We start from the raw sequence: 17,613 nt of genomic DNA, 5'->3' as shown, positions 1-17,613 counted from the left end.
ACCTAGCAGACATGCTCGGTAAAATGAGGTTGTGTGTGACCGGCGAGCGATCAAATATGGTTATACGTACAATAGTGCTAAACAAATTCAATTATACATGCAAAATCATTTCCAGTTGTAAGTTCATCCCACATAGTCAGTCCCCGCTAAACGTTTCCATTCGTATATACATCCCACACAGTTGCTCCAAGGAAAATGTTTCTGTTCGCAGGTACATCACACACAATTTTCCCCGTTAAATCATTTGTGATCGCGTTTGCATTGCACACAGTATTAACAATTTTATCATTTGCGTTATTGAATGCATCACACATAGTGCGTAAAATAAACTGTGTGGCAAAGGCTGTCCATCACACACAGTTTTTATGTGGTAAACGTTTGCACCAGGTGGCCTAACGCAAACAGTTTTCAGGAGGATGTCGTGTGTGATTTTCCATTAATCAAAGACGGTTTATTCCTAGAAACTGTGTGCGTTGCCTGAGGTCATCGCCCATGGTGTTTTCTCAATAACTGTTTGCAATAGAAAAACCCAATTAGCAGGCTAATTGCCCTACTATGAATAATCTATTTATTAATCTAATTAACATTTCATATTAAGCACACAATATATTTCATTTTCATATTAAGGAAGCAGGATTTCATAATTGAAATACATTAGAGTACAACATCATATATCTTCAGCACTCAGCTACCCTATTACACAACTACACCAGCACCAAGTTTCACATGCAACATCTATAACCTTTCGAAATTAGCATCATAGACGGTACATAGACATATGTATCTCATTTGGAAAATTGCTGAAGCGGAAGGCAAATATTGAGCCTTCATTGACACTACTAGGGAAAAGGCTAGCAGTAGCGCGGTTTTTGTGCTCACTAGTAGCGCGGGTAGGCGCGCTACTAATAAGGCACTCCAACTATTGCTAGCAGTAACGCGTGCCCGCACGCGCTACTGCTAGGAAAAATAGCTGCAGCGTTTGTTCACTCCCACGCTACAGCTAATGTAACTACTGGCAGCGTGTTTTCTCTCCATCGCTACTAGTATTCTTTCTTTTTTTAGTGTTTTTATGCGCCGCCGTACAAATATTGGTACAATACCAGTTATGAGGTTTACATCATTATGTCCATAACAGTGTATCAAATGAAGGTGGATTAGGTTCAAGTGGAGGCAATATGTGGTGCATGTCAAAAGTATACTACTAATCCAAACTTGATCTAGTTTGGACTAGTAGTACTTTCGATGTGCACCACATGTTGCCTCCACTTGAATCTAATCCGCCAGCACAAGCTATTTAATCATCATCATAGTCATTACCACCAACAGTATTTATTTAATCACCACTAACACTAGCTAATAATAATCATCATAGTCATTACCACCAACACTAGCTATTTTATCATCATAGTAATAGTGTAGCACATCATCATCCTCAAACTCATTTCTAGCTAGATAATCACTCCTGCTGCTCTCTCTTAGGTAAAATAACATAAAACATGTGTAGCTCTCCTCCTTGATCAAGTTGGAGCATGCAAATGAACCTGTCTCCTAATCATGGGTAGCGCATCTGTTTGCTGCCCCCTAGTACTTCTCTGCGCTCCCCCATCACATATTTGGTCCAGTCTTGCACTATTAAGCATCCGTCGCTAATCTTGAATGCACTAAAGTAATCTGTAGGATATCTTGGCCGTAAGCTAATAATACTCATGGTACCTTTAGTCTCGATCCCATAAGGCACAACATTCATCGGGAGTCCCTGTTGAAGAACATCGTATGGTAACATACTTAGCAATGAAGTTTAGCTTCAAAAATAATGTATGGAAAAGATGCACTAAGGACAAATAGTAAAAATCTTACCATCCTTCCTAAATAGATGTGACCGTAGTTCATTACGAACACTATTGGTCGAACGTTTTCAGTACTAACATTTCTAAATGCAGGAAGAAAATTTGTCTTGACAGTATCAAGATCCTCAAGCCATGAAACATAATGAGTGAGCTCCTCGCAGTTGAGTTCAGCCCTGGGATAGTATACGGTCCTGTCTACCAAGCGCTGGACATGTTTGCTTGCACCGAAATAAGCTGACAATACAAATTAGTTGTCAACTATTTTTGAATAAACAATACCAAAGACATAAATATGGTTGAGAAACTTACATAATGGTATAACTGGAGGCGTCTGCACATCGACCCAGATGTCGGTATTACCTTCAAATCATCTTCCAGACGAATATCAAAGGTGATAACCATATCAGGCTCAAATGCATAAGTCTTGCATAGTGCTCGCCATGTTTTGCATCCAAAATAGGTGTAGTCGTCTGAATTGTATAATTTTGCATGGAAAATATAACCATGCTCGGTCTTCAAGTAAACTTTCTTTACCTCCATAGTATGACTGAAACCTATCTTATCCAATACAAAAACTCTTGCATGGCAGGGGATACGCTAGTACAATAGTAAAAATAAATATAAGTTGAAGCAAATGAAGCAGATGTCATGCTTAATTATGAAAAAAGACTTGTCTTGTGACTTACTGTATCCACTTCGAAGTTCTCGTCCAGCTTGATGCTGAAGCGCCTATCATCATCTAGGAAGATTCCGTTGCACAGGCCGCGCTCGTCTTCGCAGTATTTGCAAATACCGAAATCCTTTTCGTCGTCAGACATTTCCTATGTTCATAGTTAAAACATTAATTGAAAATAGATCGAAGACAACTACCAGGATACTCAACACACAAATCCGGGGCACTCGATATTTCCTACATATTCTGGCACAAGTCATGCCAAAATTCACGGAAAAATCTGGCATGACCTTTGCTAAAATAGGACATATCGAGCGCCTGAAATTTGCCGGAAGGGAAATGAATCAACACTCCGGCAAAACATAGGCCACTTGGAGGTGTAACCTGCAAACATGACCGACCACTTGGATATTGAGCAACACAAGATATACATTCGAAATATCTTATAGGACTCAAATTAGCATGCATTCAATAAGCAAAAGTAAATCATCTCATGTGTCCGTACATTGTCAAATATTATCACTCATAGATCCCGAATAGTGTCATACATATAACATCAGTAATACAACTAAAACCTTAGCACATGACGGGTATCAGCGCGGGCGGTGGACACCCACAGAGAAGGAACCATCACGGGATTATAGCTCCAGTGAGATCCCTGGAGAACCTGCCAGGTATTGGAGAACCTGTGCTCCAACGCAAACAAGTAGTGACGGACGTGCGCGTCCTCCTCACTGACACGGTGACGCACCACCTCCGCAGAGTCCTCAAGCCTCTGGACCGTCACTGGCCCACGCGACCGCCACCAAAGAAGGTTCGGGTCAACGACAGGCTGGCTCCTCACCAACCTGCCCCCCCCGGTAGGTAGCGCCTCCCAGTACCACCCCGGTGGAGCCCAGTCCGGGACATGGCCCATCTGGTGAAGCAGGTGTCGTCCTCCGCCGACTCGACGACGAGGATGCGGGATAGGCATCGTCCACGTCGATGTGAGAAAAAATACTTTAACTAAAAAAATAGCAACAAGTTCTTACTAACTAGTTCTATTAATTCAACTAGTTCTTACTAAAAATAAACTTACTATAAATAAAAATACACTAGTACCTAATTAGTACCTAGTTCTTACTAACTAATTAGTACCTAGGAACTACTACCCTAATTACCATCTAATTTGATGAACCTAGGGGTGGAAAGTGGTAGCGGATATTCCAATTATCCAACTATAAAGTGAAATAAGTGGTCAAATTTTACTCGTTTTATGATTCATCTTAGAAATTTGATTCGTTTCCACCCTTACATGAACCCTAACTCATTTGAGCTGCATCCGCATCCGATTCCTTTCCACCCTTACATGAACCCTAACTAATTTGATGCAACTAAAATATAAAGAAATCCTAGGCAGAGGTAGGGGAGAGGGAGGAGCAGGCGTGCTCACCTCGGGTGCCTGCGACGAGCGAGGGGCAGGCGGCGTCGAGGTCGGGGTCGGGGCTCGGGCGCGCGGTGGACGGCGGCGTCGAGGTCGGGGTCGGGGGCGGCGTACGGGGTGGCGTTGAAGGTCGGGGGCGGGGGCAGCGTTGAATCTGGGGTCGGGGGCGGCGTAGAGGGTGTGCGGAGAGCGTGCGGCAGCCAACGGGCGACGGCGGCGGCGAGAGTGGAGAGTTGGATTTGGGGGAAGTGGCCGTGGGGAAGGACGAACCCCGTGGTTAAGTCAGAAGTAGCAGTAGCCCGTTCCAGAAAGGGCACTACTGCTAGGTTAGCTACAGCGCATTCTGGGATTCATGCTACTGCTTTCCTTTGTCTTTTTCCCCTTTTCATTTAGTTTTCTTCACATTTTATTTTTTTCCTTTCACCTTATTCTATTTCTTTCATTTTCAATTACCTTTCAATTTTCTTTCCATTTAATTTTATATCCTTTAGCAGTAGCGAGTTTAGATTAAAACGCGCTGCTACAAAGTAAGTAGCGGTAGCGCGGTTCGTTATAGGTCGCTACTACTATGTGTAGCCTATCGGCTAAGCCGTGGGAATTGTAGTAGTAACGTGTTTAGAATGAGACGTGCTACTGCTAGAACTTTATCTGCAGCGCGGTTTGCACAGGAGCGCTACTGCTACTTAGCACCAGCGTGCTTTTTTGACCCTCACTATTGCTAAAGTTCTGTGTATAAGGTTTTCCCTAGTAGTGTGATGTTGAAGGTCTTTGCAACTTTAGGCCAGTACCTGTGGATGATTGACCGTCCATCCTTCATCCTCTTCAGGAACACTTCAATATTGAACCGTGGCTGTTGTATGAATACCTTCCTCGCCTCCTGACCATACAGGTGGTTTGGGAGGTAATCATCAGTGAACTGCTTTGGAAAGGTCTGAAAACAAGGATGTGTATAAATATCTTCTCTATATTGGAAATGGGGCAAAGGAATAAAAAAGTAAGGTATAATGGTTAGTATCATCCTGTAGAGAACTGATGTCTTCTTCATTGTGCAGACAAAGATCTTGTTGTTTTTTGTTGCTAATTTCTTTATCCTAACAATCTTTCTGAGTTTCTTGACTTGACTGATATTCATGGACAGCTCATTTCCCCATATGCAAAAAGGGTCGAACAGTGGGTCAAAACCTCTGACAGCAGGACCTACATGTGCAAGATCAAATTGTTAAAAACCTAAATATTAGAATGGTTCCTGCAATTGCACAATAATCTGCTATTAGACAAAGGACCATGCATGTGCAAACCTTGATTGTAAACCTTAGTGCTTCACATTATTTCCCTACAACACATATAAGGTAGTTAGTGATCAGGTTAAGTGAGGGTTCACATCCTATTTGTAAAATATGTTGATGAAAAATAAGCACATTGCAGATTCATCAAATTAATTGAAGCCACATGGAAAACCCATTTATCCAAACCAAGCATGATTAAGAAATAGGAAATATAGCAATTGTATATGTTTATCATGTATTAAGTGCAGCCAAATTCGATTTATTCCTCACATGCACAAAAATACAAAATTCTACCCACGACAATTGGACATTGCATTGCATAATCGAACCAAGTAGTTAACTAAACACGAAAATAAATGAACCAAACATTAACTGAGCACCACATTCCACAATATAACATACTGCTAATACAGAATTAGATAGTTAACCAAACCAAGCATGCTTAACAACTTGTAAATAAAGCAATTGTATTTGTTTCTCATGTATTTAGTACAACCAAATTTGATGTATTTCTCACATGGTATACAATAACAGAATGCACCTGCAACAATTGAACATCGCATTGCAGAATTGAACCAAGCAGTTAACTAAAGACCACAACAAATGAACCAAATGTTAACTGAGCACCACATTGCACAATGTATAAGATACTAGAAGATCAGACAATTAACCAAACCAAGCATGCTTGATAAATTGGAAATATAGCAATTGTATTTGTTTCTCATGTGTTTTGTGAAGAAAATTTCAATTTATTTTTCACATGGAAGACAATACAAAATTGCACCCTGAATAATTGAACATCACATTTGCAGAATTGAACCAAACAGTTAGCTGAACACGACAACTAATTAACCAAACAGTTAATAAGTGAGCACCACATTGCGCGATATATAGAACATATACACTAGAGCAACATATTGCATGGTAAAAGGAGATAGCACAATTCACTAGAATTTCTTAAGGAAAGGCAGTAGCTAGCAAAATGAACATGGGTCCTTATAGTGAACTAATAAGACAAGATACTCCTCATTGTCGGAGATATCGATGACGATTGGCTCCTTGGACATGGAAGAGGGCGAGGCCTCCGCATCATGGGTGCCCTCATCATAGTGGCGAGTTGCCTAAGCCGCTCCAGGCACCAACCCGCTGGCTCTCAAGTTGAGGGAAGCATGTGCATGCTGAGAAAACACCTCGTAGTCTTTGTCGAAGGCACTGAGGGTGGCCTCAAGAAAACGCCAGGAACTGTCGTTTAAAGCAGCCAACTGTGTCGCGGCGTCGGCGCATGAGGCGTCGTCGGTGGCCTCGTCGGCGAGGTGCTCCTCCAAGATCTGGGGGTCGGCACGAATGGCAGCCTTCACGACCTCATCGGCGCGTGCAGCCATGATTTGCTTCTCCGCTGCCAAATGCTCCTTGAGCCCCTGGCTATACTGTGTGCACCATGGCAAAGTGAGATCTATGGTCTTCCGTAGTAAGCCAAGGGAAAATTCGCCATGCAGGATTTGTGCATCTCTTCAACGCAAATGGTTCAGATTGAATAAGGTATGCAAAGCGAGAATTCGGAGCTAAGCCAAGAGAAAATTTGGCAAGCAGGATTTGTACCTCCCTTCAACGCAAACGGTTTTTTTGGATGACCCGTGTGCAACCACGTACAGACAATTTGGTAAGATTTGCATCTATCATATTGGGTATATTGCCATTTGTCAAACTGGAAAGATTGACATTTGTTGATCTAGTAACATTGCCATTTGTGAATCCTTGTAATACCGCGCTTGTCAAAATATGCAGCTAAAAATCACTAGCACTATCTAATTTTTGCAACTAAAATTCAGTAATTAAGCATAGATTTCATTCATAGATTAAGCAGTCATTCTTAATTTATACGAACAGTTCAACTCGACAGCTGAACTGACCAAACTTTTCCCCAATTGTTGCCAACCACGTACTGAAATAGCTAGTTCAACTATATATACTAGCTAATTTTAAGTACGTTGTACAGTTCCACCACATCTATAGTCAGATGAACTAAACAAAATAGCCCCTAAATACTACTACTACAGGGGTTTTTTTACTACTTCCGGCAGCATCTCCTCTGCCGAGCGCGCTCAGTAAGAGGAAGAGGAGGAGGAGCCTACCGACGAGCTGGAAAACTGCAATACGGTGCCTGCCGCTGCTGCACCTTCAGCGACACTCACCGCGAACGCCCTCTGCCACTCCAGACGACCCCTCTCGAAGCGGACGGGCTGCTCGTAGATCTCCTGATTCCTCGCCTCTGCGTCGGCGTGTGATGCGGTCGCGGCTGCGGTAAGGGTCTTTGTGTGCTCGAAGAGGCACTCCTCCTCTTACCGCAGGAACTCGATGTAGCGCACAAGGTCGCTGATGCATGTGTGGGCCACCACCTCCGCCTCCCTCCTTCGGGCAGCGGTGGCGGAGCGGGTGATGATCCCGTCCATCAACGGTGGGCTGGCGGCCACGGCGGCCGACGATGGGGTGGCGGCCATGACCACCACCTCCCATGTTCGGGCCACGGTGGCGGAGCGGGTGATGGCCATGATGGCCGGCAGTGGGGTGGCGGCCACGATAGCACCTCTTGCCTTCGTGTAAGTGCACCTAGTGCCACCCCTAGTTGGTTTTGGAGTATTGACGACAAACTTGGTTGAGGGACTAATGTGTTTGTGAGAATTGCAGGATAACACAGGTAGTAGTCCCTCATTGATTCGGTTTACCTACCAGAGATGACCCCTAAAAATGTGTGAAGACATTGAAGACAATAGTGGTTGTGAAGATATTGACAACGAAGATTATGACTCGAGAAGACATTCACGTGAAGACTATGGAGTGCGAAGACATAGTTGTTTCGTAGTTTCCTTTTCTTCTTTGTTGAGTCATAGGAACCACCGTACTGTTAAGTGGGGTTTAAGTGAACAAAGTCAGAGTGACTGATGTGATGCTCAACCAAATCTTATGTCTTCGAGCAAAGACAATGAGAGCAAATCTTATCCAGAGTTGGATGAGTCAGCTTTACTTATAGCCCAAGTCAAGTTGCCGCATGTGTTTGAAATCTGACCGTTGGACACGTGTCAGTTCCTTAGTGACCCAGGGTCATTTTGGACAAATCAGGTCGGGTTGCCTCCTGGCTATAAATAGCCCACCCCCTACACCATAAATTGGTGGCTGCTCAGAGTTAGTGCACAGCTTTTGTTGTTTGAGAGCAACCCACCTCCGAAGCATTTGAGAGAGAGATCCTTGCGAGGATAAAGCCCAAAACACCCAGAGCCAAAGAGTGTTAGGCATCATTGAAGTCTTTCTGTCTGCGTGATCTAAAGACTTTTTACACTTGAGGACTGTAAATCCAGACAGTTAGGCGTCGCGTTCTGAGCATCCAAGAGTCATTGCGGATTGCCGGTGAGAGAAGTCTGTGAAGGTTTGGAAGTCTACCTTGAAGACTTACCAGAGTGATTGGACGAGGACTAAGTGTCCTTAGCTCAATGGGAATAAGGAGAAGACACTGTCTTCTGAGTTGAATCTCATCCTCCCTAACCAGATGTACAGTTGTCACAGCAACTGGAACTGGTCCAACAAATCCTTGTCCTCACCAAGCAACTGGTTCTATCCTTTACCTCTCTTTACATACAGTTTGTCTTTGTGAAGTCATTGCCTGCTTGCTTGATCTGATTATCTTCACTGTGTGAAGACTGTGGTTGTTTGGCTTCATACTATCTACCATCCTGATCCATACTACCTAGCTGCTAATAGTATTCGTGCTTTCACTTTAGTATTTACTTGTCTATGGCTTGTCTAGTGTAGTCTACCTTCCGCTGCATATCAATAGCTTCATTTCTATCGTTTGTCTTCAAAGACCCCATGTTTTGAAGACTTTCATAAAAATCGCCTATGCACCCCCCCTCTAGTCGATAACTAGCACTTTCACTTCGGGCCGCGGCGGCGGAGCAGGCGATGGGCCTGGCTTTCGACGGTGGTGTGGCGGCAACGGCGGCCAGCAACAGCTGCCGACGGGCAGCGGCGGCAGAGTGTGTGGTGGGTGTTCCGCGCACACCCAACAGGGACGCCACGTGCACTACACTATGCTGGGGACTTTGCCACCGCCGCGGTGTAGCCTCCCAATTGGAGCTGTCCTCTGATGATAGCGGAGTGGCTGAGCGACGACGACGGACCAGTGCCATTGGAGATTGTGGGAGAAGCACACGAGATAAGCTACAGGGAGGGAGGGAAAATGCGACACATGACTCGCCGGCCATGAGGGTTTATATAGTAGGCTGGTAAGCATTAGGATTTTGGGGCATTTCACAGAGTCGGGTGGGAAGCTTGCGTGTGAACCTGTGCGGTTGCGCGTGAACGGTCTCACCACCGTTTGGCCAAAAAACGCCCCCGCATGCTGCTCAAGCTTGCGCTCGAAGCCGTCTGCGGCAGCGGGGTGACAATACGTGCGAGAGGAGGATGAAAGGACACATACACATATGGTTAATAAAAAAACATTTGTGATTTAATTACCTACTATCCCCCGTCCTGGTTTATAAGTAGGATTTAAATAATAAAATAAGAATGTATGTCACCAAAGATTATATCATTGGATTCGTATTTGAACATAGTTTCTAGTTATATAATTTTTGTAACATGCATTAACATTTTGTTGGTTAAATTTAAGGTTAAATACCAGCAAGCATTTGCCCTGAATATTATTTGAATCTTCTCTGAATTCTTATATGCATGATTTCATATCTTTGTATTTCTCTTCAAATTATCGGATTGGTTTGGCCAACTAGATTGTTATTTCTTGCAATGGGAGAGGTGCTTAGTTTTGGGTTCAATCTTGCGGTGTCCTCACCTAGTGACATAGTAGGGGTAGCGAGGCACGTATTGTATTGTTGCCATAAAGGATAAAAAGATAGGGTTTTCATCATATTGCTTGAGTTTATCCCTCTACATCATGTCATTGTACTTAATGCGTTACTCTGTTCTCTTGAACTTAATACTCTAGATGCAGGAAGGAGTCTGTCGATGTGTGGAGTAATAGTAGTAGATGCAGAATCGTTTCGGTCTACTTGACACCGACGTGAGGCCTATATGGATAATCATTGCCTTGGATATCGTCATAACTTTGTGCTTTTCTATCAGTTGCTCAACAGTAATTTATTCACCCACCATATTATTTGCCTTCAAGAGAGAAGCCTCTAGTGAAACCTATGGCCCCCGGGGGTCTATTTTCCGTCATATATTTTCAGATCTATAAACCAAAAAACCCAAAAATGCCTTTCTGCAATTTATTTTCTTTTATTTTGTTTTACGTTTCAGTAATCTTTTATATCTATCTCTATAAGATCTCACCATTGCAGTTGACCGCGAAGGGATTGACAACCCCTCTATCGCGTTGGGTGCAAGTGTTTGATTGTTTGTGCAGGTGCATAGATTGGAGACTTGCTTGTACCTCCTACTGGATTGATACCTTGGTTCTCTAACCGAGGGAAATACTTATCTCTACTTTGCAGCATCACCCTTTCCTCTTCAAGGAAAAACCAACGCAAGCTCAAGAAGTAGCAGTGGCAGTGACTGAAGAACTCTGTCAATAACACTCTCAACTGGAAGATCAATTCCCAGCTGAGTCAAGTGGTTATGATACCCAGACATTTTGAGTATGTGTTCACTGACAGAACTGATCTCCTCCATCTTGCAGCTATATAACTTGTTGGAGACTTCATACCTCTCAACCCGGGCATTACCTTCAAATATCAATTTTAGCTCTTGGAACATCTCATATGCTCTGTGACGTTCACAACGTCTTTGAAGTCTCGGTTCTAGGTCGTAAAGCATGGCACACTGAACTATCGAGTAGTCATCAGATCGAGTCTGCCAGACGTTCATAACATCCGCAGTAGCTCCTGCAGCAGGTCTGTCACCAAGCGTTGCATCAAGGACATAATTCTTCTATGTAGCAATGAGGATAGTCCTCAAGTTGCGGACCCAGTCCGTGTAGTTGCTACCATCATCTTTCAACTTAGCTTTCTCTAGGAACGCATTAAAATTCAGGGGAACGGGAGCACGTGCCATTGATCTACAACATAGATATGCAAAACTATTAAGACTAAGGTCATGATAAATTAAGTTCAATTAATCAAATTACTAAAGAACTCCCACTTAAATTAACAGCCCTCAAGTTATCTATGTGATACATGATCCAACTCAACTAACCCATGTCCAATCATCACGTGAGATGGGGTAGTCATCAATGGTGAACATCTCTATGTTGATCATATCTACTATATGACTCACGTTCGACCTTTTGGTCTCTAGTGTTCCGAGACCATGTATGTACATGCTAGGCTCATCAAGTTTAACCCAAGTATTCTGCATGTGCAAAACTGTCTTACACCCGTTGTATGTGAACGTAGAGTCTATCACACCCGATCATCATGAGGTGCTTCAAAACGATGAATTTTGGCAACAATGCATACTCGGGGAGAACACTTTTATCTTGAAATTTAGTGAAGGGATCATCTTATAATGCTACCGCCATTCTAAGAAAAATAAGATGCATAAATGATAAACATCACATGCAATCAAAATATGTGACATGATATGACCATCATCGTCTTGTCCTTTTGATCTCCATCTCCAAAGCATCGTCATGATCTCTATCGTCACCGGCTCAACACCTTGATCTCCATCGTTGCGCCGGGGTCATCTCGCCAACTATTGCTTCTACAATTATTGCTAATAGCGATAAAGTAAAGAAATTACATGGTGCTTGCATTTCATACAATAATTAAGAGACAACCCTAGGGCTCATGCCGGTTGTTGATATTACAAAACATGATCATCTCATACAACAACTTATATCACATCACGTCTTGACCATATCACATCACAACATGCCCTGCAAAACCAAGTTAGACGTCCTCTACTTTGTTGTTGCAAGTTTTACGTGGCTGCTACGGCTCCTAGCAAGAACCGTTCTTAACTACGCAAAAACCACAATAGTGATTATCAAGTTTGCTGTTTTAACCTTCTTCAAGGACCGGCCGTAGTCAAATTCAATTCAACTAAAGTAGGATAAACAGACACCTGCCAGCCACCTTTATGCAAAACAAGTTGCATGTCAGTCGGTGGAACCGGTCTCATGTACGTGGACATGTAAGGTTGGTCTGGGCCGCTTCATCCCAAAATGCCGCCGAATCAAAATAAGACGTTGGTGGTAAGCAGTATGACCATCACCGCCCACAACTCCTTTGTGTTCTACTCATGCAAATCATCTACGCATAGATCCTGGCTTGGATGCCACTGTTGGGGAACGTTGCATGGAAAATAAAAAATTATACGCACATGCAAGATCTATCCATGGAGATGCACAACAATGAGAGGGGAGAGTGTGTCTACATACCCTCGCAGACTGTTTAGCGGAAACATTTATTAACGCGGTTGATGTAGTCAAACCTCTTCACGATCCGACCGATCAAATACCGAACATATGACACCTCCGCATTTAGCACACGTTCAGCTCGATGAAGACCTCGCCTTCTTGATCCAGCAAGACGGGTGAAGTAGTAAATGAGTTCCGGCAGCACGACGGCGTGGTGATGGTGATGGTGAACTCGTTACCGCAGGGCTTCGCCGAGCACTGCGGAGAAACTGGACGGAGGACTAAACTATGGAGAGGGGCGCCGCACACAGCTAAGAGATTATCGTGGGTTTGTGTGGCGCCCCCTCCCTCATATATATAGTTGGGGGAGGAAAGGTAGCCAGGAAGCGCCCCAAGGGTGGCCGGCCGGCCCCCTTGGTCTCCTGCCCTCTAGTGCCCCCTTCCTTGTATGCCCGCGGAGGGAGGCAGGAGGAGGTGGCGCCCCCCCTCTTTCCTTCCTCCTAGGTGGAGGGAAGGAAAGAGGGGCTAGCCCTCCCCCTTTCCATCCCTAGGGCCGGCGGCCAAGGGAAGGGGCGCGTCAACCCCTTGTGGGCTGGTGTGTTCCCCCCTCTTGGCCCATAAGGCCCATTAACCTCCCGGGGCTTCCCGGAACCCCTTCTGGTGATCCCATGACTACCCGATACACTCCGAAACCTTTCCGATGTCCAAATAGCATCATCCTATATATCAACCTTTACCTCCAGACCATTCCGGAGCTCCTCAACATGTCTGTGATCTCATCCGGGACTCCGAACAACATTCGGTCACCAAATCACAAAAGTCATATATTACTATATCATCAACGAACGTTAAGCGTGCGGACCCTACGGTTTGAGAATGATGTAGACATGACCGAGACGACTCTCCGGTCAATAACCAATAGCGGAACCTGGATGCCCATATTGGTTCCTACATATTCTACGTAGATCTTTATCCGACCGAACCTAATGACAACATACGTAATTCCCTTTTGTCTGTCGGTATATTACTTGCCCGAGATTCGATCATCGACATCTTCATACCTAGTTCAATCTCGTTACTGGCAAGTCTCTTTACTCGTTCCATAATACATCATCTCGTAACTAACTCTTTAGTCACTTTGCTTGCAAGCTTCTTGTGATGTGTATTACCGAGAGGGCCCAGAGATACCTCTCCAACACACAGAGTAACAAATCATAATCTCGATCCACGCCAACTCAACAGACACCTTCGGAGATACTTGTAGAGCATCTTTATGATCACCCTGTTACGTTGTGACGTTTGATAGCACACAAGGTATTCCTCCGGTATCTGAGAGTTGCATGATCTCATAGTCGAAGGAATATGTATTTGACATTAACAAAGCAATAGCAATAAACTGAATGATCATATGCTAAGCTAACGGATGGGTCCTGTCCATCACATCATTCTCCTAATGATGTGATCCTGCTATCAGGTGACAACACATGTCTATGGTTAGGAAACCTTAACCATCTTTGATCAACGAGCTAGTCTAGTAGAGGCTCACTAGGGACACCGTATTTTATTTACGTATGCACACATGTATTTAAGTTTCTGATCAATACAATTCTAGCATGAATAATAAACCTTTATCATGAATAAGGAAATATAATAATAACAACTTTATTATTGCCTCTAGGGCATATTTTCATCCTCGGGGAGGATGTCGTCCCAGTGGCGGCCCCTCCAAAACTGCCAACGACCTAGCCGGTTCCACCAGCCGCCGGGTTGATGGACAACCTCGTTCCGGGGTCCGGCGGGGCCAGTATTGCGTACCCGGCGGCACTGATGTGCCACGTACCCGGCAGATGCGATGAGGGAGGCACGAGGATGTTGTACCGCCACAGCTCCAACGCCTCGGGTATGCTGATGTTCGACGGAGACCAACCGGCGGGGGGCGCGCTGCCTCCTCAAGAATTGCGGGTGCCAGACATGGCGAGCGTGGCGAGGGAAGGGTGGGGAGGTGAGGGGGGGAAGATGACAGGAGGAGAGTGCGGGCGAGGTATGCCGGGTCGCGGTGCCTTCTTATAGAGTGGCGAGAGAGGTGGATGGGTGGTGGAGGCCGCTGGCCGGCCATTATGGCCATGTTAATGGAGCATCGTGCGAAGGCGCGCCTATGGGCATCCGCGCCGGTGGTTATAGCGGGAGAAGCGACGCGACGGGGGGCGGCAGACGCTCAGTCGACCTGGTGTTAATGGCGGTGAAGCGATGCGATGGCGACGGGCGACAGGCCCCACGGGCGGTGCGTTTGACGTGTTGACCGGCCCGTCTCAAACGCCCACGACGCTGCGGTTTCGCCACGTGGCGTGATCGATGCACGATTTCTTTTAGTTTGATCCACGTGCGTACGACTGGGCGTGCGGCGTCCCACCGGGCTGATATCATGGGCCCACCACACCTACGGACGTCACACGGCTCGGCGACCGCGCGGTTCGGCATGTATTCATACGAAGGCGGGGTGTGGGCGGGCTGGCTGCTTTTTTACTTAAGACCATTATGCCCTTCATAACGAAGGGGTATTGTCTAATCTTAGCCCTTGATGAGTTTAGGGGGGGCGTATCGAAACAGAACTGTGCAAAGAATATGCCCATGGGACAATGACAAAATGCTAACGATGCAAAAGGAACATCAGGTACAACCATTCCCTAGATGCCAGATCCATGATAAAACCCAGTCTGAATATTTTTTTGGTCATACAATTCAACTATACGACCCTTACATAATACAAAAAGGTGCCATTGATAAAAAAAATGCAAATCCACCAATGTCAAACGAATAGACTGTATTGCCCCACACGCACAGGCGTACGAGATTTCCAGATAATAAGGGCACAATGGGTTCAAAAGCAGTTTTCGGGAGATCCATTGCATGCCACTGATTCATACGAGCCAAATATTAGACAATAACTATTTTGCTTACAGCAATTTATGCATTACTCGTACATATAGCCGGAAATGAAAACAATCAGCTCGATTTACAAAAAAAAAAAGAAATTCAAACAAAAACTGTAACCGCGACCCACAGGTATTAAATGAAAGATGCAAGGATACATGAATCCACTAAGTAAACAAAAACTTTCACCTCACTGGCCACTTTTTAGAGCTACTAACTCTTCTTCTCTCATAAAAACAAACAACAGAGGCATACACACGGGCTCTCTTACGGGCGTGGCGTGCCGCCGCATCTTTGCCTGCTAGTCCCTAATTAATGTGCTCAATTGAATGGCTAGATATCAATCAGTGAACAAGATCTCTACTTTATAGTGGCATATATTTATATTGATATTTGTATAAATAAATCTGGTGTTATTTTGCTAACAATATTAATGGGCCATTATGTGGTTTGTGATATCTTTGATCTTCAAATTAATTAAAATGTCGGCAATATATGTTCTCAGAAGGCTATAAAGACTGTTTGCACGAGCTAAAAGATAAACACAGAAGAAAGAGTGCAGACAAAGAATTTAGTGTTTGTGCCCTCAGCAGATGGAGAAAACTATACTTTGTTTCCTGACGGTGCTTGTGTTGCTAGGAAATTTCACATATGCAGGTATGCTCGCACGTCCACTATCCCCGCTCATGTTATCTTTCTCTTTCACAACAAACATAATAGTAGGTAATTAGCCACATGTTAGAAGAAAAGCAAATAGAGTTGTTTTTTAATTCAAGGCTTGCATTTATTTATTTTCTTAGAGTATAGTTGAGTATTTAGCAAGATGTGTTCCTTCTTGTGGTTTTATTTTATTCTTACACTTGCTATTTCTCTGGAGATCATCTAATAACATCCTGTGAGACCTAGACAAACAAGCATCAGTTTACTGATATGTTCCTACTTACAGAGATTTGTGAATCACACCGATTTTGGGTGTTCGGTTGCTCCCAGGGTGAATGTCAGATAGGCTGCGAAATTACATACCCAGGAAAGAACATCAAGAAAGCTTCATGTACTAAAAACTATTGCATATGTGTAGTTTGTAACTAGAACTACACTCTAGTCATGGATATGTATGACATCATGTGATAAACGTCAAAGACATGAATAATAAAGTTGAATAATATATGCTGATATCATATGGAGCCATCACACCAAATTTGTATCTAGCGTTGTTTATATTTTACATATTCTGACTAATGGCTTCAACTTCTTCCTTCTTCATATGGTCATGTCAACTTCAGTACTACTAGCACATATGCCCGTGCGTTCCAACGGAATAATAAAGATAGAAATTATTCTGTCGGCAAACTTGGTCACAATACCCATACGAATTTCGAAGAAATTTTGTTAATTTTTTCAATCTAAGTCGACAATGCATATAATACCCACATCTTAATCTAGGATCGAAAGCACGGAGGTAAACAAACTCCTATAACTGTAGATAAAACTACAGTATATCTGCCTAATTGAATTGTATTGCATCAATTTGCGCACACTCGGTGCTCCAGACTGATTAGGCTGGTTGTAATGGGGAGTATCATATACTAGTATCATGTATATGATACTAGTCTATGATACTACATCCCTAATGCATAGTATCATAAGTTGGTATCATAGAGGACTACATTTATTGTCATGCATGACACAAAGCAACACATCATTTAATATGATACGATATCATGATATGATACTCAAGCCTCTCTTTCTTCATTTAATTCTATTCCACCTCATCAAACTTACTTAGTTGGCATGCATGATACTACCTATGATACTCCCATTACGGACAACCTTAAGATAGTTACCTCACTGAAATTGACTTCCAATATGAATTCAATCAATTACATGGTATCGCCTATACATAAAGAGAAAAGGCCATCAATTATTTTCCTACTTCTAAATACGTCATCTTTCTAAGCCTCAATTTGGATCAAAATCCAACCATGAACCTTCCATGTCTCAACCTCATTTCATATTTCACTTTGAACTATATAATGCAGCTAGTTTAAGAACTACACACTTTCAACACTGCAAGGTTAGGT

This window comes from Triticum urartu, chromosome 1, assembly GCF_003073215.2.
Source record: "Triticum urartu cultivar G1812 chromosome 1, Tu2.1, whole genome shotgun sequence".
In the NCBI taxonomy this organism is placed as follows: domain Eukaryota; kingdom Viridiplantae; phylum Streptophyta; class Magnoliopsida; order Poales; family Poaceae; genus Triticum; species Triticum urartu.
The sequence above is the reverse complement of the archived record's forward strand: the minus strand, read 5'-3'. Positions refer to the sequence as shown.